At 44.3% G+C, this 26,595-nt stretch overlaps 1 pseudogene; it reads left to right on the plus strand.

The window, feature by feature from the left end:
- The window catches only part of LOC130115289 (RING finger protein 10-like), a 56,350-nt pseudogene that overhangs the window by 937 nt on the left and 28,818 nt on the right, over window positions 1-26,595 (plus strand).

Genomic DNA, 26,595 nt, shown 5'->3' on the forward strand with positions numbered 1-26,595 from the left:
AAGGGATGGACATGGTCAGCAACAATACTCAGGTAGGCTGTGGCGTTGACACGACACTCAATTGGTACTAAGGGGCCCAAAGTGTGCCAAGAAAATATCCCCCACACCATTACACCACCACCACTAGCCTGAACCGTTGATACAAGGCAGGATGGATCCATGCTTTCATGTTGTTGACGCCAAATTCTGACCCTACCATCCGAATGTCGCAGCAGAAACCGAGACCCATCAGACCAGGCAACGTTTTTCCAATCTTCTATTGTCCAATTTTGGTCAGCCTGTGCGAATTGTAGCCTCAGTTTCCTGTTCTTAGCTGACAGGAGTGGCCCCCGGTGTGGTCTTCTGTTGCTGTAGCCCATCTGCCTCAAGCTCGAACCAGTCTGGCCATTCTCCTCTGACCTCTGGCATCAACAAGGCATTTTTGCCCACAGAACTGCCGCTCACTGGATATTTTCTCTTTTTTGGACCATTCTCTGTAAACCCTAGAGATGGTTGTGCGTGAAAATCCCAGTAGATCAGCAGTTTCTGAAATATTCAGACCAGCCCGTCTGGCACCAACAACCATGCCACGTTCAAAGTCACTTAAATCACCTTTCCTCCCCATTCTGATAGTCGGTTTGAACTGCAGCAGATCGTCTTGACCATGTCTACATGCCTAAATGCATTGAGTTGCTGCCATGTGATTGGCTGATTAGAAATTTGCGTTAACGAGCAGTTGGACGGGTGTGCCTAATAAAGTGGCCGGTGAGTGTATGTGAGCATATACTGTAGTATTTACGGTAATTAAAATTGCTTGCGCTAGTACTTTATTGTCCCAGGAGTGCTGTATGTTGCTGCCTGCCTCATAGTTTCATTAAAACTGACTGACCCTACAAGAAGCCTCCTTTCCATCATTTACAATTTGTATAATAATAATAATTATGATAATAATAATGAATTTATCCATATAGCACTTTTCTAAAACAATGTCACAAAGTGCTTTACAAAAAATAAAAACAGACAAGGCAAAAATAAAAGACCAAAACAAATAAGCGACTACACCCCCCCTCTCCTCCCCATTGTCTTTTTTTTTTGTTCTGCTATTTCGTATTTTTTTCTGTCTTTCAATCTGTCTGTCACAACGTGTTCTTTTCCCTTCCTTGTCTCGTTTAATCTTCCCACTATGTCTCTCTTCCCCCACCCCCGCCTTCTGATGGCGGCCCGAATGTACGTTTGCAGCGGCCTCACGCAGTCCCGTCCATGCAGTGTCTTTGTCCACATCTGCATCTACGTTTTGTCTTCATTGGATTGGCTGGGAGAGCTTGGTCTGCTGCGTCCTGTGGGCCTAGGAACCACAGCTCTGACCGGAGCTGCACCCAAAGAGGAAGCACCGAGGGTGGTCTGACAGGACGTGGAAGCAGGGCAGGCTAGGGTAACTGCTAGCCCATGCAGATCGGCGATCCCGACAGTCATCCTGGCTGGCGATCCTTCTCCTTGTTACGGCCTTCTCTTCCTGCCTGCTGGCCTTGTCTCTGTTTCAGTTTCAGGTTGGCAGGTGGGGGAGGAGGCTTGATTGCAGCTGATTGAGTACTTTGTTATCTTTATTTTTACACCTAGCAACACCCCGCAGACCGACTGACCACACATTCACTCCCTGACACCACTGATTTACTGACTGACACATCTCATACTCTTTTTGTTAATATTCTTTTTTTTTGTATTATTAAATATTTTGATTATTATTGCAACCCTGGACTTGTCTCCCCTCTTTTGTTACGTCCCTTGAGCCGGGGTTGTAACATCCTGGACAGTGATTTTTTTTTTTGTTTAGTTTGGATAAATGTGTTAGTTAGTATGTGTGTTCTTGTAGTTCTTGTCGTTTTGGGATATGTGTTTTTGTCTTCGTATTGCACTGCTGTGGGCTGGGGAAATCATATTTCATGTCGTTTCATTTCATGTACTTGCTTGCATACATGAAATGAAATGACAAAGTATTCCTGGTTCATTTTATTACTTGTGTCCGACTCTACATCTCTTTATTGCGCCTCTTTTTTCCGTGCCAACCTCTCGCTCTTTTTTTTCTGTGTCTGTGTGCGTGTGTGTTTGTGTACATGTTTGTGTGTGTTTTGTGTGTGTGTGCATATGTGTAACGGTGTGCTTGTGTGTGTACATGTTTGTGTGTGTGTGTGTTTTTTGTGTCTGTATGTACAAGTGTGCTTGTGTGTGTACATGTTTGTGTCTGTGTGTACAAGTGTGCTTGTGTGTGTACATGTTTGTGTGTTTGCATACATATGTGTGTGTGTGATTTTGTATGTGTGTCTGTGTGTTTACGTGTGTTTGATTGGATGGTTGCATCTTTGTGCATGTGTTTGTGTTTGTATGTGTGTTTGCGTACACGCGCATGTGTGTGCATGCGCGCACCTGTGTGTGTTTGTGTGTGTGTTTCTGTCTGTGAGAAATAAACTACTGAACCTGAGATGGAGAAGCTCTCTGCTTTCATGCTACACGGATTTCATCACAGCGACAAACATTATGAGGTCGTGTTCTCGCCGATATGGATGCTGGTCCGAGCCGCAGTCGTCTTGGTAACAGACGGTGCTGCTGGGATTTCTAGAGTAAAGGTGGGCGGGTAACTTGTGTTCGACAAACACACACTGCCGTACTAAGGCGATCCAACATGCACTTTTGGCATCTTTAATATAAGATGCACCTTACATCCAAAAGGAAGGGAGTCATAAACTCTACACACACACACACACACACACAAAAGTTGTGATCTGAGTAATGTGAGTGCTATTGACTTGGGTGTGAAAGATGTGGAAGTATAAGGATACAAACACACACACACACACACACACACACACACACACACACACACACACACACACACACACACACACACACACACTTAAGGTCGTCCGTCGTGTCCGACGATGACAATCCTGCCTCTGTTAGTCTACTTATGGCTGTAAAGCCCAATCCGTGATCCACGCTGTTTGCTACAGACAGAACAGGTGAGAGCACTGACTGGGGGTGTAAGTGTGGTACTGGCTTCATGTCTCTTCAGGCGTCTCCTGGTCCATCGATCTCCTCGGTCCTCCTCGAGCTTTTGCACTCCTTGTTGACAAAGCTGCCGCCAGATGGAGCGTTGGGCGGCAGTGTCCTCCAGCTGGCTCGGGTTCAGGCCGCACTTTTTTATGATGGTCTTCAGTTGGTCTTTGTACCGTTTTTCTGGCCCCCTGCCAAGCGGCGTCCAAGCTGTAGCTGGCCATACAGCACTTCACCTGGTAAGCGCTCCTTCGGCATCCTGATGACGTGCCCGAGCCGGCGAAGTTGGTGCTGGGTGACGGTGGCCTCCATGCTGATGCAGTTGGTCTTGCGGAGTATTTCAGTATGGGGCACTCGGTCACACCAGGTTGTCCTCAGGATGCATTGTAGGCATCTGATGTGGAAGGCCTCAAGCATCCTGAGGTGGCGGCTGTGCAGGGTCCACGCCTCACAGCTGTAGAGGAGATTCGTGATGACAACTGCCAAGTAGACAGATATTTTGGTGTGGAGGTTAAGGTCTTTGTTTTGAAAGACCCTTCTCCTAAGTCTGCCAAAAGAGGATGACGCTTGTTTAATCCGGTTTTGTATCTCCCTGTCGATGCTGCAGTCGTCAGACAGGAAGCTGCCCAGGTATTTGAAGGATTCCACTGTTGCGAGTGTTTTGTCGGAAATGGTGAAAGTTGATGAACACGATGGAGGAGTAGATGCCCACTGACATACTACTTAAGTCTTTGCCACGTTTATAGAGAGACCCAACCTCCCATACGCCCTTGCAGCAGCTGCAAGGGTAGCTTGCAGTGCCTCCAATGTGTGGACCATACACACACACACACACACACACACACACACACACACACACTGTTAAGTGGTCCCTTTACCCCTTGTTTACATGTTGCAGGCTGACGATTCTCCACAACAGGGAGCTGTTCACACTCAAGTAGCTATTCTCAACTACTACTACTACTACTACTACTACTAATACTGCTACCACCACTACTACTACTGCTACCACCACTACTACTACTACTAATACTACTACTACTGCTGCTACCACCACTACTACTACTACTACTACTACTACTACTACTGCTGCTACCACCACTACTACTACTACTGCTACTACTACTACCACCACCACTACTACTACTACTACTACTACTACTACTACTGCTACCACCACCACTACTACTACTACTACTACTCCTGTTACCACCACTACTACTACTGCTACCACCACTACTACTACTACTACTACTACTGCTACACCACTACTACTACTACTGCTACTACTACTACTGCTACCACCACTACTACTACTACTGCTACCACCACTACTACTACTGCTACCACCACTACTACTACTACTACTACTGCTACCACCACTACTACTACTACTACTACTGCTACCACCACTACTACTACTACTACTACTACTACTACTACTACTACTACTACTACTGCTACCACCACCACTACTACTACTACTACTACTACTGCTACTGCTACTGCTACCACCACTACTACTACTTTCGGCTGATCCTGTTATGGGTCGCTATAGCAGATCATCTGAGAAATGACCTGGGGGGGGGGTGTTGGGGGTGGGACGGGTCCCACCCCTGACACTTCATCCAGCCCACATACCGCATGGAATGATGGCACTTGGGCGGTCCGCTCCTGTTTGCCAGATCTGGGCCAGAACCAAGCCATAGCAATGTCGCATGTGCCACATATTTGCCAAAGGTGGCCCACATCTGTGTTGTGATATTTGGGCCATAGCAACCATTTACCACACGGGCCACTTCAGGGTCACATCCAGATTACATGTTGCCGAGAGCACTGCATCTTTGCCAAAAATAGGCCCACATTTGATTTGGCATATTTGGGCCATATTTGCTATTATACATGTGGACCACTTCAGGCTCACATCCATTTTTTCAGGGCCAGAAGAAGGCCGCCAGTGTCGCATCATTGCCTGAAGTGGCCCACATCCGGATGCTATCTGGGACGCCATCCAGTTTGGTGTTTTTATGGGAATATTTTCACCTCTTTTTAATCTGCAGGTTTTGTTCTCTTTCTTTGTTTCTTTGTTGAACATCCACATGTAAGCGTTTGACTGTATGAAACATGTCTGTGATTGAAAAATCCTTGCCCATGGTCCAATTTGAGTGCACTATTAGGTCGCACAAAACAAAACATGCTTAATGAAAAAAAAAACAAGTGGAAAGAGAGATAGACGGAGAGGTTTTATTGTCTTTTCTTCTCCATCTCTCTTGTTTTATAGGTTAGTAATGCTAAACACACACAATCACCCAGTGCAATACGAAATCCAGCCGTTCTGTGTATGTAAGGTCAGCCAGCTGCTGCGTGACCTTTGACCTGACCTGTGATTGGTCCGTCAGACTGTCTGCTGTGATTCTAGTGGTTGACAGAGTTCCTGGGCTCTTTCATCTCTACAGGGATGACCTCTAATCCACTGCCTGAGACCAGAGGGCCTGTGTGTGCGTGTGTGTGTGTGTGTGTGTGTGTGTGTGTGTGTGTGTGTGTGTGTGTGGAGAAAATGATCACATATTCCCACATGTACTATCTGGAGCATGAACATACTTGTTCTCCACGACATGGCTCATACGAGAAGCCTGCATCAATTCACATTCTTTCTCTTGCTGTCTTTGATATTCTCTCTCTCTGTCTCTCTCACTCTCTTTCACTAGCCTACTCTCTCTCATGCACTCACTCTCTCTCACTCTTGCTCACTCCCTCACTCTATGTGTCTCTCACATGCTCTCTCACCGTCTCTCAATTCAATTCAATTCAATTTCAATTCAATATCTCTCACCCTCTTTTTCTTTCTCTCTCTTTCACTCTCAATGTATCTCACTCTCACCCCCTCTCACTCACACTCTTTCACTCTCTCACTTCCTTTCACTCTCTCACTCTCTCACCTCCTTTCACTCTGTCTCTCACACTCTCGCTTGCACCCTCTCTCACACTATCTCACTCTCAATATCTCTTCCACTCTCTCGCACTCTCGCTCATACTCTCACTCTCCCTCTCTCTCACTCACTCTCACTTGCACTCTCTCTCTCCCTCTCACGTGCTCTCTCACTCTCTCTCACTCTCTCTCTCTCTCTCTCTCTCTCTCTCTCTCTCTCTCTCTCTCTCTCTCTCTCTCTCTCTCTCACACACACACACACACAAATGTACACGATAACTCAAATACTGAAATTACTCGAACCCACAGTCATACACTGACCAACAATCTCTTTCTGGAACCTCACACATGCGCGCGCGCACACACACACACTGATGCAAGTTACTACCTACATACGGCATAAAGATTGAATTAATATATTAAAGACTTTGTGTGTTATTATTAACGATTTATGTTCAATATGTTAACGGAAAAAAACAGGTGATTATCTGAGGCATTGCTACAGTGTGTGTGTGTGTGTGTGTGTGAGATAGAATTCAATTTTAAACCAAGTCTTTATTTAACAAAAACAATTTAACAAAAAGCAGACTTGAAATCCCTCCAAACATAAACAATAATTGTCAAGGTACAAACAATCAATAAGCATTTTTTTAACAAGCCCAAAAAACAATAATTCACCGACAACTCGAAAAATAAAAAACGGGTAAGACCCCTTTTATCCAAGCTCTTCAGAAAAAAAACAGCACATCCTTTATGGTGGAACACAGCACCCCTTTATAACACCACAAGGTTGTGAATGTGACCAGGTCTTTCATTGCCTTTTAGTAATTGAAGTCTACTCTTATCCTGTCCTTGACCATCCTGCAAAACAACAGTTCAACATGACATTCTATACATTCTTTAATTCTCTTTTTCCGGCTCACATAGATAGCCATCTTTGCCTGCCCTGCCCTCAAACCCTTGGTAACCTGCAAAAACTTCCTGATTTTCAGAAAAGCGTAGCACCCTTCCGCGTCCACCTGTGTATGAGGAGAGGAACCTAACTCACACTCACTTTCGTCTGTGTTCTCATCGGACAAAGAGGAGGATGGCTTTTTATCTTTTGAAGCCCTCTTCGCTTTTAAATTTTCCCGTCTACCTTCAGTCGGCTTCCTTTTAATTGGCTTTTTTGATTTTATTTCATCGTCCAACATAATCTCTGCCTCTTCCTAGTGCAGACTCTGCCACTCTATCAGCAGTCTGCTGTATTTGCGTCCTCCGACCACAATTCGTTTCTCGCCCAGCCAATTTGCTATGATCCCTGGTCTCACTGTTTTCATCTTCAGTTTCATTCTGTTCAACCTCAGCTACCTGCTCATCCTGGCCTTCAGCTGTGACCTGCCCAAGTTCTGTTACCTTCTCAGTGTGCTCAACGTTTTTGAAATGCTCAGTCTGCACACCTCCTTCTCCTGCCTGCTCAGTCCGTCCATTTTCCTTATGTTCCCCAGCCTCGGTCTTTTTCTGTGTCACCACCTGGTCTGTTTCCCCCGCCCCTCGCTTCCCAGCCTCCTGTCTGCCCTGTGCCGAATCGGCAGCGCCGTCTCCAGCCGGAGATGCGCCGCTCGCGGCGGCATCGGGGGACGCCCTTGAGGCTCAGACCTACCCTCACTCCTTTCGGGACAAGACCTTACTAAGTGCCCCTCTGACCCACAGCCAAAACATTTCATCATACCGGATGTAACAAATACAATATAGTCAAAGTCATCAATCCTGAATTTCAGCTTCAGATCCAAATCCTCTGCATTCTCTTTCAAAATCATGAAAGTTTGTTTCAAGTGAGGAGACTGGCAACCGGAAGAGACCATTTTTATCGGGGACACTAGTTGTCCGTATCTTGCAAGCTCCTTCTCAAAGGCTGCATTTCTCATGAACGGGGGAGCATTGGAAATTGTGATTCTCTTGGCTGGGTTAATCAGCGGCAGAACGGGAGTTAACATGTCCCTAATCACCACACCACTTTCCACCACCTGGTTGACCTTATCAATACTGTCAAGAAGCATGACTACTGCACCGTTCTCTGGACGCCGACTTGATGCTTCCATAATCCACATGCTCACCTACCGCGAGGCAGCACTCCTCCACCGAGCATTTGACCACCGGAGCCACTTTAATCGCGTGCCGGCGTGTCAACTTTTCAAACGCCGCTCCTCCACCTCCCACAGCGGCCATATTGCCCCGCCGTGCCGGTAGCACCGATACCGAAAATAAAACTCCGCTTAAACCTACCACCGAGAAAAACTAACTAAAAAATAAACAACAACGAACCCACAGAAAGCACGTGAAAAGGACCAGACAAAAAAGGTCAAAGTTTTAGAAACTCACTCACACCGAAGCAACACGCTGCTACTCCGTACACTCACTCGCACTTCCGCTCAGAGAGAGAGAGAGAGAGAGAGAGAGAGAGAGAGAGAGAGAGAGAGAGAGAGAGAGAGAGAGAGAGAGAGAGAGAGAGAGAGAGAGAGAGAGAGAGAGAGTGTGCGAGCAATGAGAACAAAAACATTTATAGCATCAAGAAAGAGAAAGGGAGAAAAAGAGAGAAGAGGAGGTATGTCCATCTATGTGATTGTGTGTACGCCAGGGGTCCCCAATAGGCGGCCCGCGGGCCACGTCCGGCCCGTGACGGGTTGATTTATGGTCCGCGAGAATTTTTGGAGAAATGCCAGAAGGAAGAATTTTTTTTATTTCCCTACCAAAAAAAAAAAACCAAAAAATTTCTTAGTAAAAGTAAGACTAGTAATATATCGAAAAATCTCTGTTTAAATTATAATACCTGCAACGTATCGACACCAAAACAAACTAACGAACAACATGCTGCTGGCGGTTGAGTGGCCCGTGGTTTTAAAAGTGGCCCTAAAAGTGGCCCGCTATGAAAAGTAATTGGGGACCCCTGGTGTACGCCTTTGATCTTGTGTGTGTGTGTGTGTGTGTGTGTGTGTGTGTGTGTGTGTGTGTGTGTGTGTGTGTGTGTGTGTGTGTGTGTGTGTGTGTGTATGTTCCCTGTCTTCATTGGTGCCATCTTCCACCTCATGGGTCCCAGTCTGCCTCAGGGAGTCAAAATCATGTACAGGGCTGATGGGGATCTTCTGAATATTAACATATTCACGACTAAAGGTGAAACCACCGCCACATCCAACATAGCGCTGCAGTAAGCCGATTACAACACCTTAGTGTCCCTCATAGAAGAGGAACTACAGAGCACACTGGACGCCTTTCCAAAGACGTACATACAGCTTCGCCTGGCCATTAACAAAAAAAGACCCATATCCTCTCCCTATCCCCACCCATCAGAAATGTGCCTGATCTGCCCCCAACCATCCCTGTAGAAAACACCAGACTCGAAAATGTGGAACAGTTCCCAAATCTTGGCAGCCGTCTCTCCTCCAAAGCCAACATTGACATTGAAATACACCATCATCTCGGTTGTGCCCAGCCAGGCCTTCTCAACACCGAGTAAAAGGATTTTCAGGATTTTTCCGGCCAGAATAAAAATTCTGGTGTATAAAGCCTTAGTGCGGCCCACCCTACTGTATGGGTCAGAAACATGGACCACATATAGCATGCACCTGAAGGCACTCGACGCATACCAACAGCAATGCCTCAGGAAGATCCTTAAGATCAGCTGGGAGGATAAGCCCACCAACTTCAGCGTCCTCGAGTAGGCCAACATGCCTACCTACCACCACCACACAAAAAATCAGCTAAGATGGACTGGCTATGTCTTCCGTATGTCTGACTCTCACCTCCCGAAACAAGTCCTTTACTCTAAGCTCGTGACAGGATGCTGTGCCCCTGGAGAACTAAAGAAGCGATATAAAGATAACATCATGGCCCGCCTCAAAAGGTTTGGCATTGACCTTAACACGTGGGGACAAGCAGAAAAAAACAGGGAGGCCTGAAGACCGGCTGTCCGTGAGGGTGCTGGGAGCTACAACCATGACCTCCACCATACTGCTGAAAGCAAGCACAGACTCAGAAAGGGAGGAGTTACCGTAAAGGCCCAAACCACATCCTCAACCACTTCTTCACACCCTTGCCCACATTGACCCAAAACATGTGGCTCCAGGATCGGCCTGTATGCCCACCTGAAGACCCACAAGGACCTAGAGGGAGGACAGTCATACATGGTATGTGTGTATGCATGTGTGTCTGTGTGTTTAAGTATTTTTGTGTGTGTACTTGTGAGCGTATGGGAATGTGATGTAGGTTAAATAGAATTCAACCTCTGAGCTGTTGTTAATTGTCTGCTGGCTGGATAGCGTCAGCAGGAGGTAGATTATATCACACAGATGTCCAACGTCTGTTTACACAACTCACCATATGGATGGGCTTAAAAATGTGCTTCTAACACCTTTGTGTGTGTGTGTGTGTGTGTGTGTGTGTGTGTGTGTGTGTGTGTGTGTGTATAAGATAGAGTTATGAGCAGTAGGGACCGTGCATTTCAGACCTAGGCCTTCGGTGAGACATCACCTCCTCATAATTACCCAAAGACAGCCGTCATATCGCCATGCTACAATGTTTTAGTCGCAACAGTGTTTATCATCACACTCATCACCATCATCGTTATTTGACACTTTTCTCTTTCTCAAGAAACTCAACAAACACATCAAAGCTGGGTCGCTGGACATACACATAATCAAACATCAAGCAAAGCAAATCACTGTACAAAAAAAAATACATTTGACTCACCTGTGTTGTCTATTTGAAGACAAAATCCATTCTCCTTTCTTTCTGGATTAAACGGTCGATCACACGGTCATAGAGCACTCCTTTGGCTTTTAAATAAGACAAGCCAGGTTTTAGAAGCCTGTGTAGTTCCATGACCCCTTCTCTGACGAGAAAAGCAAGCACGGCCCAGCAGTAACTTTCTGCTTTGCTCGGATCCAGTGAGCCACGGGTACCTTTTGTAGGGGACTTGCCTGGAAATGCGTACGTCTTCCCCGGTTGGGTCAGAGCCGCTAACTGTGGGGTTGGTCTGCCCATCTCCACAATCCTTTGCGTTCCCCCAAAACGATCGTCTTGAAAATGGTGTGACTAATAAATCTGCCACCACATCATTCACGAGTTCTCCTTGAGACATTATTCTCATTCACGGCTAGCTAGCTTAGCTAACCAAATCAAAACCACAAATGCTAGCTAACGTTAGCCACCAACTACCACGACCTAGGCGCTGCTGCTGATTGGCTGAAAAATCGGTCACGTGGCTGTATGCCGCGAAGGTGCTATGACACTGCACTGTGCAAGTATAAATGAATACGCCCATCCGCTACACATCAAAATCTGATTGGTTGAGTAATCTATCAATCCCGGAGACCTTCACTTGAGGTACCGAAGGCGCTGGCAGGAGGAGTCTTCTCACACGGTTACAACAGAGAGAAAAAGCTGATTGGATGATTTTTTTTGACGGATAGACTGTAAGCAGAGCCTCCCGAATTCGTATGCGTAGTCAAAATCGAAATGTAATGCGATATTAACAAATTGATTAGAAGATTTTATTGTATTTATGAAAGTGTTTTCCTTTTTCTGTGGAGTCTTGGGCCTTCGGCCTAGAAGGCCCCGACGGTTCGCCGCAGCAACAGTATATGTTGATATGACACTATGCTCAAGCGACATATGACTCAACATTTTATGCTGTATAAATATCTCATGAAAGCACCAATAGTTATCTGTTAAATATCATCACTTTATCAATATCAACTTATTCAGTCAAAAACAGTACGATATTTGATACTGTCTACTGATCCGCCCTTTTGAGTGAAAGGTTTTTTGTTTTTTTAAGGAAAATGCTGGAATCAACTTCTTGTTGTGAAAGCAGATTAACCAACAATCACAGGATTTGAAATTCAGGAGTTTGGTGTGATTGTGTGTATTTTTAAGCGAGACTGAATTCACCCAAACAAACTGGGATCACGTATGCTAACCGCTAACGTACAGCATGTGGTGCTGTTCGCTCCACGTGACTGACCGTTCCCCTCAGGAATCTCTCTCTTCTTTTCCGGTTTCATCCCAGGCCACTTTTTCCAGCGCTAGCCCACCCCCCACCCTACACCCCCGCAACAACTGTCCTCCCCAGGCATTAACACCTTCACTGGTTCATCTCCCTATTCAGTCTGTTTTTACAGATAGGGCCTCCCCCCGGAGAGACGTTCCGCTGTGCGCGGCCGATCACTCTCGGTACCCAGGGGTGTAGCACACAATTCTGGGCCCTGTACATAAGCAGTTACTGTGGGTCCCTTTCCTCTTTTGTCTTTCACGCATCACTTTTTTTGAGTTCTAGCATACTGTATATTATTTACAATCACAGTACATTAATCTATTTTAACCTAGCTTAACCTAACTTAACTATCTTGCAGTTATTGAAAAAAATGTATAGTATCACTTCAAACCTTAATGCATCTTAATGTTGCTGACACCCATGATGTTTATTCCACAGTAAATGCCCACTGATGGGACTTCTTGTTTGCAAAGTCATTGATTAGATCTTTTAAGTCCAACTGCCTTGCTAATCGGCTTTCAATTGAGAGTAGTGCCAGGCTGTTCAGCCTCTCCTGGGACATCGTTGATCTGATCTGTGCTTGTGCTTATATCAGCAGTCACTGGCGACAGGACTAGATGAACAGCATTGACAGCTGCTCGTGAGGGGCCGACTAAACCATTTTGCACCTTTGCAAAGGGTGAGAGGGGCCTCAGAGAGCCTCCACTATTCTCTTTATGTCCCTCAACCGATGTATTGAGCCAATTTTAACTGAAGTTATGACACTAATTAGTTAGAAATAAAAATGTGCAAACCAAAACAAACTTTTAATTCCAGCCTTTCCAAGCCCCCCCTCCCTTTCTGGGCCCCGGTAGGTCCTTCCCCCCCACGACACCCCTGTTGGTACCTGCGACCTTTGGCTCAGGCCACTGCTGTTGCTAGCAGTGGGTCTGTGCCCCTCATGATGATGCTGATAAATGCTTTTATTGTATTTCCATTTACCGATCCCCTGGTTCTATTAGTGTTTTTATGTCTGAATTCATTGATTTTTTGTTTAGTCCTCTATCATTAGGTTTGGCAGAGTTATTATAGTTAGTGATTATAATATTCATGTCGATGACATTTCTTGTGGCTTTGCTGCTGATTTTCCAAATGTCACTGAGTATTTTAATTCTATTCAACACGTGTCTGGTCCCTCACACATTGGGGGTCATACCTTGGACGTTGTTTTTGTGCCTGGTTTAAATATTGCTTCTATTTGCTCTGAAGAGCTGCATGTGACTGACCATGAATGTGTTTTTTTCAACCTGTCTTTCAATTTATATTCTCCGCTCAGTAAATGTGTAAATTGCTCTCGTATCTTAAATGACCTCTCCGCTGAGAAGCTCTCTGCAGCTTTCAACCCAAGCGCAGTATTGTCTTCTCCCGCTGACGTTGGTTGCCTGGTCCTCTTATTTAATACACATTGCTGTGCCGTTTTGGATAAAGTAGCTCCTTGTGAGATCCGCTCCCTTCGTCAGTTTGTTCTCTTGGTTAAATGATGCCATTCATTGTACCGGCGTAAATGTCAGAGGGTAGAGCGAATATGAAAATCCACCAAGCTCCATGTTCACCATCTGTATTACAAAGACTTTTTAACTTATTTTAGCAACATGGTTAAAGGTAAGAGCTTCTTACTTTTCTAACCTAATTTCCTCCAGTAAACACAACCCTATAGTCCTGTTTGACACCATCAACAACACTGTCACGCCCAGCGCTCCGGGCAAAAAGAATTATCTAGGAGCTTGAACCCAAAATATTTCGGAGCCAATTCAAATTTTCAGGAGCCAAAATATAGTGATGTCGTATGCTACATTGTTAAAGGGCTGCCTCATGCTGCCTTTTCTTTCCCCTCTGTACTCTCTGCCTTTGTTTGTCCTGCCTTCCATAGTCTACACCAGCATTTCCCCAAACCTCTCCTGGAAACCTCTCTCTTCTCAAATCTCTCCTGGAGGACCGCTTGCCCTGCATGTTTTAGATCTCTCCCTGCTCCAACACAGCCGATTTAAATGATCAGCTTGTTGTTAAGTAGCTAACAAGTTGATCATCAGCACTCATTTTGTGTACCCGCCAGTTTGGATTGGGTGGATCTGCCTTTTCAAGCAGCGACTCAGTAGTATTTAGGGTTCCTTCTGCATGTCTGTGATCAAGTTCGGCCCACCCTACTAGACGAGTCACAGCTGTTCCATCAGATAAGTGTCTACACTATACAACAACATTTTCTTTTCCTGAGACATCTGTCCGACAATCAGTTTAAACAGAGATGGAATCTGTCTTTAAAGCCTCCTCAAGCACACTGCTTTTCTATTCATCTGCAATGCAACTGACAAACTGCACATCCATCCATCCATCCATTATCCGAACCGCTTATCCTGCTCTCAGGGTCACGGGGATGCTGGAGCCTATCCCTGCAGTCATTGGGCGGCAGGTAGGGAGACACCCTGGACAGGCCACCAGTTATCATATGTCTTTATCACACCCTTGCCATTCTTCTTCATCGGTAGAATCAGAGCGCTACACTTTGTGAACGGTATTTCTTCCACTGCAGTCATGTAGGTTGCGTTGAATTTTATTTTCAATTCCCTCATCTCTTTTTCTGCAACTTTATCACCAGCACGTTGTACTGCTTTCACTGTTGGGGTGGCACGAGGGGCAGACTGAACAATGACACAATCCCTGGCGTTCTTATGTTTTTCTTACTGTCACCATGCTTCTTCACAGTTTCTTTTTTAAAATGACTCAAACCGGTAAGGATCTCTGTTTTACCAGCAATATCTCAGAGATGCTCAGTCTCACAGCAGCTCGTGAACTAGTCACATTTAATCTATTGATTCGTGTACATGGACATACATTTTCCACTTTTTTTCGTGACACTCAGCACGACTTTCAAACATGCTGAGGATCATGGTTAGGCTAACGTAGCCTTCCGCTATTGAAACTAACCCTAACCCTAACAGTTAATCACAACATTTTGTCCTTGTTTTTATTTCTTTATTTTAATTTTATCAGGATCCGTCGCATATATTGACCTGTGTATTTTAAAGACATCTTTAACATTTCTCAACAGAAAAACACAAAAGTGTCCTTGTTACCTCTACAATATGACAGGCTAGTGTTACGCCCATCCGTTTTCATTATTTCTCCTTCGCTTCTGAGAAATCACGCTTGTTTTGGTCAGTTTCAATAGCGGAAGGCTACGTTAGCCTACTCATGATCCTCAGTGAGATTGAAAGTCGTGCTGAGTGTCACGAAAAAAAGAACACGTGTGTCCATGTACACGAATCAATAGATTAAATATCATGACTATTTCACGAACTGCCGTGAGACTGGGTAGAATATCTTGTTCTATTTGAGCACAACATGTGCAGCACATTTCCCCCTTGTCATAACGTAACCAGACGAAGTCTTGTAGCCCAGCTGATTTAAACTGTCTTGTAGGGATGGGAGCCGCAGGGACAGGAGAGGAAGACTCCACTCGCTGCGCTTGGTTATCATCATCTCTAAAGGACTGCACGCTGATTGAATTGGGCTGGGATGACTCAAATGTCACTTGAGAACTTTCACTGGTTGAGTTGGTCTCAGCATCCTTGGCATCTGATGTAGAGGAGGTTGGATTTGGACACGCAGGGAATGAGAAAACGTCTGATATTTGTCATTTGCGCATTTCGTTTTCTTGCCAGCTGGCTAACGTTAGCCAACTACGCAGTTAGCTACATCTAACTTCTAAATTCAAACGACATCGAACTAACCTACACTGAACTAAATTAAACACCGTTCATAAAGTGAACACTTCAGATTTTTAACCTGATAAACGTGACATTAAACTATCTTCAACCACTGTTTCTGTTCATCTGTGCAGCCGACGCGTCAACCACTGCAGGACAGGAGTGCAGAGAAGTTTATGTGTTGGAAACATACACAATATAAATATTTATATATATATGTCACATTGGCAGCTGGTGAGTGCATGACGCACGAAACAAGCTTGTTCTGCAATGTATTAGTTTAGTCCCTTCATCTGTCTTTATTGTTAAGTTTGTTAACTTTTGTTGGTGCCTATAATAAAGTTAATACGGTAGCATGTTTTGTTAGTCACTTTTACTGTATTATTTACGGTAACCCTCCTGTTATGAGGAAAGCGCGCTGCTAGTGAAAGGCACTTGTTGAAATGTTCGGTAGGCTGTGGCCACTTGCTGTTGAGATCGCAAATAAAGCTCAGTTAAATAAGTACAGTTGTCTTAATTGAAACTAACACACGGTAGCAGAGGATGGCTGCCTCGAATGACTTCAGACAGCCTCCTGGATTTGATGAAAAGAAGCCGTATGAAAACTGGAAAAATGAAGTGGAAATATGGTGACGGGTGACAAACTTGGACAAGAAAAAGCAAGCCTTGGCTGTGGCTCTATCGTTGAAAGGTAGAGCGAAGGATACTGCTTTAGGAATAAATGTGGATGATCTAAATAAGGATGATGGAATGACCACTTTGATTGGGGAACTTGACAAGGTTTTTTTGAGAGAAGAGAAGGACCGGGCCTACGAAGCCTATTCTGAGTTTGATCGAATATCGAGGGAAAATGGCGTCTCGATGGTGGACTTTATTGTTGATTTTGAATAGAAATACAACAGGATCCGTAAATTCGAGATGGTTCTGCCCGACGCTGTTTTGGCGTTTAAACTACTGGATACAGCAGGTCTTGATGTGTGTAGTGTATTTGAATAATAAGTGCATTACTCAGTGTGACTGCTAGGCGGCACTGTAACTTTGCTGTTGTGTTACTGTGTTTGTATTGAGACCACAGAATAAAAAGCGTCGTTGACTGACTAGACATGGCTTCCACCACATCATATATTACTTGGTGTCAGAATAAAACTTGAAGAAACCAAAGAAAGGAAGAAAATGGAGCAGATGAAACCTCCGACCTCATTAAGTCTAGAAGGAAATCTAGCGGAAAATTGGAGAGTCTGGATCCAGAGATTCGAACTGTTCCTTGTCGCCAGCGGAATCGACGAAAAGTCCGATGCAGTGAAAAGAGCCACGTTCCTACATGTGGCCGGAGACGAAGCAACTAAGGTATATAACACGCTTGACTTCAATGAAGACGTAGATGACTATGATAGATTGAAAGAGCTATTCCGCCAACATTGTGAGCCAAGGAAAAATGTGACATAGTTGAGGCACCTGTTCTTCACTCGAGTGCAAGGAAAATCGGAATCTGTTGATGCATATGTGACTGATTTAAAGAATAAAGCGAAAGACTGCGAGTTTGAGTACCTTACCGACTCACTGATACGAGATAGAATCGTGTGTGGAATCACGGATGACCAAGTGAGAGGACGACTACTGAGAGAACCGGACCTCACGCTAAACAAAGCAATAGACATTTACAGAGCCAGTGAGTTGAGTCGGAGTCAGCTAAACAGTCTACATGAGGAGGTTGAAATTCCTGTTAATAAAGTCACCAAGCAAAAACAACGTGACAAAGAGAAAGACTGTGGTGCCACAGCACAGAGGGTAAAGATGAGAAATCAAGGAAACTGCACAAGATGCGGCTACAGGCATGAGCCAAATAAGTGGCCTGCCTATGGACAAGTGTGCAAAGCCTGCCACGGGAAAAATCATTATGCAAAAATGTGCAACTCACGCAAGCACACAAACAACCATAAGGTGCAGCATATAAACGAGGCAGAGGCAGATGATCACGAATTCTTTATTGGCTCAATCCAAGCAGAAAAACAAGACCACTCAGTCTCACAAATCAATGCAGTGGATGCAAAGAAAGAACAATCGCATGAAGATCTGATTGTCAACAAGAAAGTTTTGAAAGTCAGGCTGGATACTGGAGCTGATTGCAACGTCATTTCCATGAAAGACCTCAGAAAACAGAGATTGGATAAAAAGGTGAGCGAATCTCACTCCAAGCTTGTTGCTTATGCAGGCCACCACATTCCAGCTAAAGGCAAAATGATGTTGACATGTCAGTACAAAGATAAAAAGTATGATGTGGAGTTTGAGGTCATAAAGAACAATGCACCTGCAATTCTAGCAGGAGAGGCATGTGAAGAAATGGGGCTTGTCAAAAGACTGCATGTGCTTAAAACAGAGAGTAACATTCTAAGCGAATGTGAGGATTTATTCACTGGATTAGGTTGCACACCGGGAGTATACCACATTGAGACAAATCCAGATGTCACTCCAGTAGTTCATGCTCCCAGGAAAGTGCCTGTTGCCCTAAAAGACAAAATTGAAACAGAGCTGAAAAGAATGGAAAACTTGGGTGTGATAACCAAACAGACAGAGCCTACAGACTGGGTGAATAGTATGGTGACTGTAACAAAACCTAACAAAGTTCGGATGTGCATCGACCCAAAGGACCTGAATACAGCCATCAAAAGAGAACATTATCCGCTGCGCACAATAGAAGAAGTGGTAGCTGAAATGCCAAATGCCAGATTCTTTTCAGTTGTCGATGCTAACCACGGATTTTGGGTAGGGTAGGAGCCTCCCTAGGGCTGAAAACAGGTCAAACAATCAGCTTTGTGGATAATGTAACAGGTACATCTCACAGAGCTAAAGTGATGGGACGAGCAAGAAAGGCTACAGGAAATAACAGAAACTGGTACAACCTACAGTACTTAGAACCATGTGACATCGCAGGTACTATGGGGTCAGCTGATCTTACTAAGGTAGACAATCTTCAGGTTAATCCACTGGATAGTGTAGAACTATGCTCTGATATGCAGGAAAATTATGTATTAGCCACAGATGGTGTTTCATTTGATAAGGCTAAACTAGATGAAATCAGTAGCTGGAAGAATAATGGGGTGTTTGAGGAGGTAAAAGATATGGGTCAAAGGCATGTGTCCACTAGATGGGTGTGTACACTGAAAGAAACCCCTGATGGTATAATACCCAAAGCGCGTCTTGTGGCTAGGGGTTTTGAAGAATTCAACACTAAAGATCTACAGAAGGACTCACCTACATGCTCATCCCTCAGCAGTCCCGCAGACTACTCATGTCAGCTCTATGTCAGACAAAGTGGACATTAAACTCTATGGACATCAAGTCAGCTTTTCTTCAGGGAATGGAGCTGTCTCGGGACATCCACGTTCACCCACCTCCTGAGGCTAAAAGTGAGGGAACATTGTGGAAGCTCAAAAAATTTGTCTATGGACTCGCTGAGGCGTCACTCTACTGGTACAAGAGTCAAAGCAACAATGCTGAAAACAGGGGCCACAATGTCACGAGTTGATCCTGCTGTTTTCTACTGGGTTGATGAAGATTGTCATGTGACTGGTGTCCTTGCCTGTCATGTGGATGATTTTATCTGGGGTGGCTCTCACAAATTTTTCACCACAATCATTCCCCATCTCAAAACAGTTTTCCAAGTGGGACATGAAGAACAGGACAACTTTTTCTATGTGGGGATGGAACTAGCCACAGTAGATGGAGAAGTGCACATGCAACAAGAGATCTACATAAAGAATCTTCAGCCCATTCTCATAGACTCATCAAGAGCGTTGCAGCATGATGCTCTTCTCACAGAGTGTGAGACTGACAAACTAAGGTCTACGAAAGGACAACTCCTATGGGTGGCTAGACAGAGTAGGCAGATATCATGTTTGATACATGCGCCCTTGCAGCCAATCTAAAACATGCTACTGTACAGACCATGCGTGAAGCAAATAAGGTAGTAAGAAAACTGAAATCAGAACGTGTCACCCTAAAGTTTCAGAACTTAGGAAATGAGGACTCTTTGAAGTTTTTTGTTTTCAGTGACGCTTCCATGGGAAACCTCCCAGATGGGGGAACACACAGAGGACATCTCATCGTGCTGATGGGCGAGGAAGGAAGATTCTCGCCAATCTGCTGGCGATCAAAAAGGATCAGAAGAGTAGTTCGGAGCACGCTGGCAGGAAAGACACTTGCACTTGCTGATGGTATTGATAATGCCGTATTTCTGTCCTCCCTCTACTCTGAACTTACCACAGGAAAGGTCCAACAGCACACCCTACCTGTGATATATATATATATATATATATATATATATATATATATGTGTGTGTGTGTGTGTGTGTGTGTGTATAGACACGTTTATTTATTTATTTGTTTAATTTTTATGTTTTGTTTTTTTTTGACACCAATGTACATGAAAGTTTGTGTTAAATTGTGTCGAGTGAAAACGAGCACCTCCATTAATTTATGAAGCCTGAAGCGCCGAGTTCAAGTTCAATCGGGAACACCTTCTTTTCCTAGCTTACCTCTCTCTCTGTTCATTAGCAGTCACTTGTCCTCCCTCTACCACTCCCTCTGCCCTACCACGTGACCTTTCTACTAGCTAATGGCATCCATTCGTCTTCTTACAACCACCAAATGACCAGTGCCCCACTATCATTGAACTGTTATGCACCTCTTTACCCTGCCACCACCCCATAACCACCAATGTCATGGCTTTGTCTATTTGAGAGGGATATCAAAGGGTTTTACCCCCTATACCTACATGTCTTACCCGTGAGGTTTTAAGCACTCTCATGGCTGAAGTCATGGCGATAATGAATGCGAGACCTCTGCTGCCAGTTTCCACAGATCTGGACAACCCTACAGTCTTTACCTCAGCAATGCTCCTGATGCAAAAGGTGGATCCTTTGACAGCACCCTCCGGAGACTTTGATGCATCAGCTCTTCATAGAAAGCAATGTAAGCAAGTCCAAGCTCTTGCAGATACCTTTTGAAAATGTTGGTGTACAGAATACTTGTCTTCCCTGCAAGGTCGCAGGAAGTGGACTGACATGAGGCCCAACATGAAGGTTGGGGACGTTGTCTTGATAAAAGACAATGAAGTGCACAGAAAGGAATGGCCTGTGGGACTCATTGTGAACATGTTTGCAGGCAAGGACTCAAGGGTTCAAGGCAAGGTAGAAGGGAGAATACGCAAACAAGGGACAGTTAAAACCTTTCTGAGACCAGTAAGAGAAATTTTAATTTTTCTTTCTAAATCCCTCTAGAAAATTGTCATTGATATACAATATTGTGTTAAAAGTAGATAGTGACACGAAGTAATTGTGTCAGGCATGGAGTGCGATGCCTGTTCTGTTAAATGGTCATTTTGTGTAGAGATTTCTGTGTGCGGCACGGTGGCGCAGTGGTTAGTGCAGTCGCCTCACAGCAAGAAGGTTCATGGGTTTGAGCCCCAGGGTAGTCCAACCTTGGGGGTCGTCCCGGGTCGTCCTCTGTGTGGAGTTTGCATGTTCTCCCCGTGTCTGAGTGGGTTTCCTCCGGGTGCTCCGGTTTCCTCCCACAGTCCAAAGACATGTAGGTCAGGTGAATCAGCCATACTAAATTGCCCCCAGGTGTGTGTGTGTGTGTGTGTGTGTGTGTGTGTGTGTGTGTGTGTGTGTGTGTGTGTGTGTGTGTGTGTGTGTGTGTGAGAATGGGTGTGTTTGTTTGTATGTGTGTGTTTGTGTCAGCCCTGTAATGAACTGGCGGCCTGTCCAGGGTGTCTCCCTGCCTGCTGCCCAATGACTGCTGGGTTGGGATCCAGCATCCCCATGACCCTGAGACCAGGATCAGTGGTTTGGATAATGAATGAATGACTTTTTAAAAAAAAAAAAATTAGGATTTTTCCCCCTTCTTCTCCCCAATTGTACTTGGTCAATTACCCCACTCTTCTGAGCCATCCTGCTCGCTGCTCCACCACCTCTGCCAATCCAGGGAGGGCTGCAGACTACCACATGCCTCCTCTGTGTTACAGCCTCCTCTTCCTGCCTGCTGGCTTTGTCTCTGTTACAGTCTCAGGCTGGCGGTTTTTGCGCTTTATTGTTCCCGCGCTCCGGGGAGGCTTTTGGGGATCCGCACGCTTCCTGAAACTTCTTAACTCTGCTTTTTTGCTCCACTCCTTTTTTAAAAAAAAAAATCTCTTCTCTTCATTCGTTTTTTCCCCATCCTCTTCTCTCTTCTGCGTTCTTCATCTCTTCTCAGATTTTTGTTGCAACGTCCATCTCTTACTTTGGGACTGACAGATTCAGATTGTTATGAGGACTCTGAAGACTCCTGTCCACCATATCAGTCATGACATCATATGATCATATAGTAGCTATCAGTACATTATATAATCATATAGATATTATATAATCGTATAAATGTCAGTACGTTTCTAACCCGCAGTAGAAATTCTGGTTCTGTTATCTGGTGAGGAGCAAAGTATTGATGGGAGACATTAATAGAGAAGAGTTTGAGATAGATGCAAAAAAATGAAAATGTTGGGCGTCCGGGTAGCGTAGCGGTCTATTCTGTTGCCTACCAACACAGGGATCGCCGGTTCGAATCCCAGTGTTACCTCCAGCTTGGTCGAGCGTCCCTACATACAATTTGCCGTGTCTGCGGGTGGAAGCCGTATGTGTCCTGGTCGTTTTCACAAAATCCACCACCATCTGTCCTTCCATATTTCTCTCTTTGACACCACACCTGCCCATCACCACCTCATCATCACCTCTGCACCCTTCACCAACGTGTCTGTTGAAGTCCGCTCCAGTCATCACTCTCTCCTTCTTGGTACACTCTCCACCACTTCATCCAACTCACTTCAGATTTCCTCTTTCTCTTCCATTTCACACCCAACTTGTGGGGCATATGAGGTGATAACATTCATCACCACACCTTTGATTTCCAGCTTCACAGTCATCACTCTGTCTGACACTGTCTTCACCTCCAACACACTCTCGACATACTCTTCCTTCAGGATTACCCCTACCCCATTTCTCCTCCCATCCACACCATGGTAGAAGAGTTTGAACCCTCCTCCAATGCTCCTGGCCTTACTCCCCTTCCACCTGGTCTCTTGCACACACGGTATACCTACCTTTATTCTCTCCATCATATCAGCCAGCTCTCTCCCTTTACCAGTCATAGTGCCAACATTCAAAGTTCTGACTCTCGCCTCCACAGTCCTACCCTTCCTCCTCTCCCGCTTCCTCTGGACATGCCTTCCCCCTCTCCTTCTCCCAACTGTAGCATAGTTTCCATCGGCACCCTGCTGACCAGAAGTACCGGTGGCGGTCTTTGGTAACCCGGGCCTCGACCGATCCGGTATGGAAATCGGATTTATGATCCGCATATTTGATTTGGCAAAAGTTTTACACTGGATGCCCTTCCTGATGCAACCCTCCCCATTTTTCCGGGCTTGGGACCGTCACTAGGAATGCACTGGCTTGTGCCTCCTCAGTGGCTGGGTTCATCATTTACCTTTTCTGATATTTGTCTTTTTGGAGGGCTGATGCACCAAAAGAAAGACAAACGAAGTGTGAGGTAAAATTGCACATTTACCAAACCAACGGCCACCACATTCACCTGTTTCGGACAAGACGGCTTTTTCTGTAGGGGACACCGGGATGGCTAAGTCATCTACCATCTCTCCGTTGCTCTCCTCGTCATGCCACATCGGTTGGATTGGCGTCGGAGGTGTCTATGACGTCATAGTGAACATCATTTCACAACCAGCACAGCCAAACTGCTGTTGTCAGCCGGGCCACGGCTTTAGAGTTAATTAAGGACATACTTAACACACTTCACATACTGTGCTGAATATACATCACCCCCATCGTCTTTTCTTGAATATGTCCCTGTTTGTCTCCCCTCCCCTCTCTCCGTTTCAACCTTCGCTCCCATTTCATCAGCTGCCCGGCGGCATTTGAAACCTTAGCAAAGGTTCATATCCTCTTTTTTGTCTCCAGGTTGCTAAAACCGCATTAAAAAAAAGCACACAAAAAAACTACAGCTCTTCTTGTTCCCGGACTTCATGGTCCCCCTGGTGGTTTTTATCCTTTGAAAGAGGAGTTTTTGCCAAAGTGAACAGCAAAACCAGAGCAGACCTGAAGAGACTTGCGATCCTGCCAGCTTCTCCTCAACGTGTTCAGGATGCTCTCCGTTACTGTTCCCCTGTTGGTCACAGAGGGACACTGAAGAATCCGGATGGATTTGCCTCGACAATTACAGACGTTGATCCGCTTCAGACAAGTCGGACATGGAAGAATCTGCAATCCCGATCCGTGATGACGAGGAATGAAGTCCTTCTGTTTTTCCTTTGATGGCTGATGGGGATGGCCTGGGTGAATGAACAGATGTACAGGATGAGAACATGTGAAGACTCTACCTATAATTCATGCAACTGAGCAACATCTGAGCTGGAAAACTGACACTAAAAACTCAAACGGAACAATTTAAATATATCTAGACTGAACTGAACTGAAACTTACCATGAATCCAGTTTAACCAAATCCATCTCAACTAGACAGTGTTGGTGTTCTGTAACGGTAGTTTTTGTAATCACGTTTTTCCAGGTCATTTCAATTGTGTTCTGCGACAGGTAGATGTTCCTTTAAGAAACACAGGAAGTGAGCTCCCCATGTGACTTTAAGTGAAGACGCATTGCACAAAGAAGGGCTAGTATTCCAAATCAGACTTTACTAAATTACATAAAGCGCTCCCCAAAGAATTTGTATCTCTGATAACAAATATAATGACTCACCAACCTGTACAGCCACGATTGGCCCCACTGTCAATTCAAGGGTTTTTAATCTTGGACAAAAAATGTGATAATCATTTTATTAGAAACTGTCTCACTGAAAACGTATTCCCTGAAAGACAAAACAAAATGACATTTTACACAAATTTGATAAAAATTCAATTATTAAACTGAGAACAATGTATCTAACATTTCCTATCCCCCCCCAAAGCGAAGGAAACACACTTCAAAATTATGAATAACATATATCCCTCCAAAGAACTACTTAGATCACGGTTTGGTTTTGGCGATAATATATGTTCATTTTGTGAAAATGTCATAGAAACTACGGACCATGTATTTTTCTCACGTGGTGTGGTACTTGTGTTCTGGCTTGACGTTCACAAATGGATAAAGCAAAGGATTTTGTCCTTTCCAACGTCGATTTCTAGAGACAATATAACATTTGGTATGATTTTGCAAAACAAAAACGATGAACTCTGTTGTAATGTAATCCTCTGCTTAGCCAAATTCTTTATTCATAAAAATAGATACTTTAAGTCATCCCCCAAATTTGTTGTTTTTTAAAATGAATTTAGATTATACTTGAAATCTTTAAAACTAATGACCGATACAAAAGCTCTAAAGATTTATGAGTTGTTAAGACATTTTCCCACTGAATCAGAAGACTGATATCCTTATTAATCCCCCCTTGTATGATGGACTATGTTTTATTATTTTCAATTAGTGTATGTCATGTATTTAATGTATTCTTGTTTGTACCCTTATTTTCATAATACATTACCGTATATTTGTCATGTGACATTCAGTCTCTATGTACTTCCTGATATACTGTATAGAAATGTTTACATACTGTTCCCTTTGGCACTTTGGATATCTTTATGTATTTTTGGATGGAATGTATATTTGCCATGTTTGTTTTATAATGAACTTTCTTCAAGAATCTGTATATGAATATGAACAATGTTCAATAAAAATATTTTTTTTAAAAAAAGAAGGGCTATTATTTTAGGATAACTTGTTCCGTCAGCAAACGTCTGCACACGTCTTATGTCATTTGTAGCATCGTTGGTATGAAACATAATCTTTTATCATTATCTGCAATTGTAATTCATTATTTGGTATAAAATAAATGTTTTGTGTATTTTGATGTAAAAATGCTACCAAGCTATTTTTTGGTCGATTCCGTGTACAACCAATGCTATATGTTCATAGTCACGAGGAGTTGTAGTAAAACACAATGATTGACACCGTGTTAAAATAAGACTGTTATGGGTCATTTGGTTAAAAATGCAGTGTAAACATGTAAGAGTTGAAAAGGGGTCATTTAACTCATAACAGAAGTGTGTTTGCAGTTTGTTTACGGGGTATTCACAGTAAGCATAGGTTTGTTTTTTATCTGTTCTCAGTTTCACCCTTTTGCAAATCAGCAAACCTGCGGACAGTGGAGTCTGTGTCCAGAGTTGTGATGAACGGAAGGTGTTTAACTTACTGCCAAGTTGTCACTACACAACACGTTGTGACTACACAACAAGGGCGTTGTAGTTGGACACTGTGGGTTTGACTTGATGTGATTTTAACTGTAGAACTCGGACAAAACACAAAAATTCAGGAACAAGTAATGTATAACAAATAAACTGCAATGTAAAATAAGGGGACAAATTGAAATAGAAAGTAACAAAAATAACAGAATCACACGCACACACACGCACACACACACGTTTTGAGTCTCTTGGTGTCAGTCTCCGAGTATTCCAGTGTAGACCAGTAAAACAGGTGTGGTGAGAGCTGCCGTACAATAAACTGTCTCTGTCCATTAAACTGGGTGTCATTTACACGTGCTGTGTGTTCAGCTGGCCGACCAACTGAGGCTGTGACCAGCTGGAACACACACACACACACACACACACACACACACACACACACACACACACACACACACACACACACACACACACACACACACACACACACACACGCACGCACGCACACACACACACACACACAGACCATATTACTCACACCAATCACACACACGCATGCACGTACACACACTGGTCACAAAATCACA

This window comes from Lampris incognitus, chromosome 7 (assembly GCF_029633865.1).
Source record: "Lampris incognitus isolate fLamInc1 chromosome 7, fLamInc1.hap2, whole genome shotgun sequence".
In the NCBI taxonomy this organism is placed as follows: domain Eukaryota; kingdom Metazoa; phylum Chordata; class Actinopteri; order Lampriformes; family Lampridae; genus Lampris; species Lampris incognitus.